Consider the following 4,743-nt stretch of genomic DNA (forward strand, 5'->3'; position numbering starts at 1 on the left):
TACTCGGAATACCACAGACAAGGTTTAGACTTTCTGGATTCTCTTGAATGCCGCCATCATTCTAGCTTACACCACGAAGATTCTGATTAAGAGATCTGAGAGATACTCATTCAATCTAATGTAGAACGGAAGTGGTTGTCAAGCACGCGTTCATTGGGAATGATGATGATTGTCACGTTCATCACATTCATGTTGAAGTACGAATGAATATCTTAGAAGCGAAATAAGATGAGTTGAATAGAAAACAGTAGTACTTTGCATTAATCTTTGAGGAACAGCAGAGCTCCACACCTTAATCTATGGAGTGTAGAAACTCTACCGTTGAAAATACATAAGTGAATAGAGGGTAAGCATGGCCGAATGGCCAGCCTCCCATGGAGGTCTAGAGATCTAAAAATGATCAAAAGATGTCAAATACAGTAGTGAAATGTCCTATTTATAGTAAACTAGCTACTAGGGTTTACAGAAGTAAGTAATTGATGCATAAATCCACTTCCGGGGCCCACTTGGTGTGTGCTTGGGCTGAGCTTTAACTTTCCACGTGCAGAGGCCATTTGTGGAGTTGAACGCTAGGTTTTGATCCATTTCTGGCATTCAACTCTGGTTTTTGATCCCTTTCTGGCGCTGAACTCCAGAATTGGGCAGAGAGCTGGCGTTGAACGCTAGTTTGCGTCGTCTAAACTTGAAAAAAGTATGAACTATTATACATTGCTGGAAAGCCCTGGATGTCTACTTTCGAACTCAATTAGAAGCGTGTCATTCCGAGTTCTGTAGCTCCAGAAAATCTACTTTGAGTGCAGGGAGGTCAGAATCCAACAGCATCAGCAGTCCTTCTTCAACCTCTGAATCTGATTTTTGCTCAAGTCCCTCAATTTTAGCCAGAAAATACCTGAAATCATAGAAAAACACACAAACTCATAGTAAAGTCCAGAAATGTGAATTTAACATAAAAACTAATGAAAACATCCCTAAAAGTAACTAGATTCTACTAAAAACATACTAAAAACAATGCCAAAAAGCGTATAAATTATCCGCTCATCACAACACCAAACTTAAATTGTTGCTTATCCCCAAGCAACTGAAAATCAAATAGAATAAAAAGAAGAGAATATACTATAAATTCCAAACTATCAATGAAACATAGCTCCAATCAGATGAGCGGGACTTATAGCTTTTTGCCTCTTGAATAGTTTTGGCAACTCACTCTATCCATTGCGGTTCAGAATGATTGGCTTCTATAGGAACTCAGAGTTCAGATAGTGTTACTGATTCTCCTAGTTCAGTATGATGATTCTTAAACACAGCTTCTTTATGAGTCTTGGCCGTGGCCCTAAGCACTTTGTTTTCCAGTATTACCACCGGATACATAAATGCCACAGACACATAACTGGGTGAACCTTTTCAGATTGTGACTCAGCTTTGCTAAAGTCCCTAATTAGAGGTGTCCAGGGTTCTTAAGCACCCTCTTCTTTTGCTTTGGATCTTGACTTTAACCGCTCAGTCTCAAGTTTTCACTTGACACCTACACGCCACAAGCACATGGTTAAGCATTCATTCAGAAAACAAGAAGCATTGTCACCACATCAATATAATTAAACTAAGTTCAAGGATAAATTCGAAACTCATGTACTTCTTGTTCTTTTGAATTAAAACATTTTTCATTTAAGAGAAGTGATGGATTCATAGGACATTCATAACTTTAAGACAAAGTTACTAACTACTAATGATCATGTAATGAAGACACAAACATAGATAAGCACATAACATAGAAAACGAAAAACAGAAGAAATAAGAGCAAGGAATGAATCCACCTTAGTGATGGTGGCGTTTCCTTCTTGAGGAACCAATGATGTCCTTGAGCTCTTCTATGTCTCTTCCTTGTCTTTGTTGCTCCTCCCTCATTGCTTTTTGATCTTCTCTTATTTCATGGAGCATGATGGAGTGCTCTTGATGTTCCACCCTTAATTGTCCCATGTTGGCACTTAATTCTCCTAGGGAGGTATTGATTTGCTCCCAATAGTTTTGTGGAGGAAAATGCATTTGAGGCATCTCCGGGATCTCATGGTGATGAGCTTCCTGCGCCTCTTGAGCTCCATGAATGGATCAGTTACAAGGAGCCGAGGTTTTCTCTAAGATCGATTTGTGATCTAGTTATCACCAGATAAGAGTGAGAGAAGAGGACATCCCTAAGACTGCCTTCAGGACTCGTTATGGTCATTACGAGTACACTGTAATGTCTTTTGGGTTGACAAACGCTCCTGTAGTGTTTATGGATTATATGAATAGGATCTTCCGTCCGTTCCTGGATAAATTCATTGTTGTCTTCATTGATGACATACTAGTTTATTCCAAGACTGAAGAAGAGCATGCAGAACACTTGAGAGATACTAAAGGAAAAGAAACTCTATGCAAAACTATCAAAATGCGAGTTCTGGAAGAGTGAGGTGAAGTTTCTGGATCACGTAGTGAGTAAACAGGGGATAGCAGTAGATCCTGCCAAAGTGGAAGCAGTGATGGAGTGGAAGCGACCGACCTCAGTTACTGAGATAAGGAGTTTTCTGGGATTAGCTGGCTATTATCGGAGATTCATCAAAGGTTTCTCGCAATTGGCTTTGCCATTGACCAAGGTAATCGGCAAGGATGCGTCATTCGTTTGGACTTCTGAGTGTGAAGAAAGCTTTCAAGCATTGAAATAAAAGTTGACTACCGCGCTTGTGTTGGTGTTGCCTGAACCAAATGAATCATTTGAGGTGTATTATGATGCCTCACTAAAGGGCCTGTGGTGCATGCTGATGCAGCACCGGAATGTGGTGGCTTATGCCTCACGACAGCTGAGACCTCACGAAGTCAATTACCCGATGCATGACTTGGAGCTCGCTGTGGTTGTGTTTATGCTAAAGGTGTGGAGACATTACCTCTACGAGGTTAAGTTCTGGGTTTTCTCTGATCACAAGAGTTTGAAATACCTCTTTGATCAGAAAGAGCTTAACATGCGGCAGAGGAGGTGGATGGAGTTATTGAAGGACTATGACTTTAAGTTGAATTACCATCCGAGAAAGGTGAATGTTGTGGCGGATGCACTAAGTCGAAAATCGCTGTATGCCGCTTGGATGATGCTTCAAGAAGAGGAGTTGCTCAGGGCATTCAAGAGTTTGAAGATCGGTGTTCAGGAAGTGTCTGGAACCTTGTGTTTGAGCCAATTACAGATCTCAAGTGACTTTAAATCTAAACTCCTGAAGGCTCATCAAAATGATAACGTGTTACCGAAGGTGTTGCCAGCTATTGAGCAAGGGAAGCAGTGGAGAGTGTCGGAGGATCAAGATGGGCTATGGAGATTCAAGGGTAGAATTATTGTGCCGGATGTGGGGACCTTGCGACAAGACATCTTGAAGGAGGCACACAAAAGCGGATTTTCTATTCACCCTGGGAGTACTAAGATGTATAATGATCTAAAGGCTATGTTCTGGTGGCCGGGTATGAAGAATAATGTGGCGGAATATGTCTCGAAGTGCTTAACTTGTCAAAAGGTGAAGATTGAATATCAGAGACCTTCCTGTATGTTGCAACCCTTGGAGATTTCGCAATAGAAGTGGGAGAGCATTGCGATGGATTTTGTATCAGGACTACCGAGAACCTGAACCGGATTTGATGCTGTCTGGGTAATTGTGGACTGGCTGACGAAGTCGGCTCACTTTTTACCCATTCGAATGAACTACACTCTTGAGGAGTTAGCGCGCCTGTATATCAAGGAGATTGTAAGACTTCATGGTGTGCCGACGACTATAATTTCTGACAGAGATCCCAATTTTACTTCGAGGTTCTGGGGTGCGTTATATAAAGCTTTTGGAACCCGTTTAAGCTTAAGTACAGCTTACCATCCCCAAACAGATGGTCAATCTGAGAGGACAATCCAAACCCTAGAGGACATGTTGAGGGCTTGTGTTTTGGACCAGCCGGCGAGCTGAGATCGATACATGCCGCTAATGGATTTTGCGTACAATAATAGCTACCATGCGAGCATTGGAATGGCTCCGTATGAGGCTTTGTATGGAAGAAAATGCCAATCTCCGCTATGCTAGTATGAAGCTGGGGAGAAAAGTCTGTTGGGGCCTAAGATGATAGCTGAAACCACAGAACAAGTTAAGAAAATTAGATATAGGATGCTCACTGCTCAGAGCCGTCAGAAGAGTTACGCCGATCAGAGGCAGAAGCCCTTAGAGTTTGAAGAAGGAGACCATGCTTTTCTTAAGGTTACTCCGACAACAGAAGTAGGTAGAGCGATTAAGACAAAGAAACTAAATCCTCGATACATCGGTCCGTTTCAAATTCTTGAGAGGGTTGGACCGGTGGTGTATCGGATGGCTCTACCGCCTCACCTTTCGGACCTACACGATGTATTTCACGTATCGCAGCTTCGAAAGTATACTCCGGATGCTAGTCATGTGCTAGAACCGGAATCAGTTTAGTTGAAGGAGGATTTGACTCTGCCGGTGACTCCGGTCAGGATTGATGACACAAGTGTTAAGAAGTTGAACGGGAAAGAGGCTTCATTAGTGAAAGTGGCACGGAGTCGAGCCGGTGTTGAGGAACACACTTGGGAGCTTGAGTCGGAGATGCGAGCAGACTACCCGCACCTATTTTCAGGTAACTGAACTCGAATTTTGTGGGCAAAATTCCTAATTAGATGGGTAGAATGTAAGACCCGGTTGATTAATAGCTAATTAACCAATAAATTAAAATATA

This window comes from Arachis ipaensis, chromosome B10 (genome assembly GCF_000816755.2).
Source record: "Arachis ipaensis cultivar K30076 chromosome B10, Araip1.1, whole genome shotgun sequence".
NCBI classification, from domain to species: domain Eukaryota; kingdom Viridiplantae; phylum Streptophyta; class Magnoliopsida; order Fabales; family Fabaceae; genus Arachis; species Arachis ipaensis.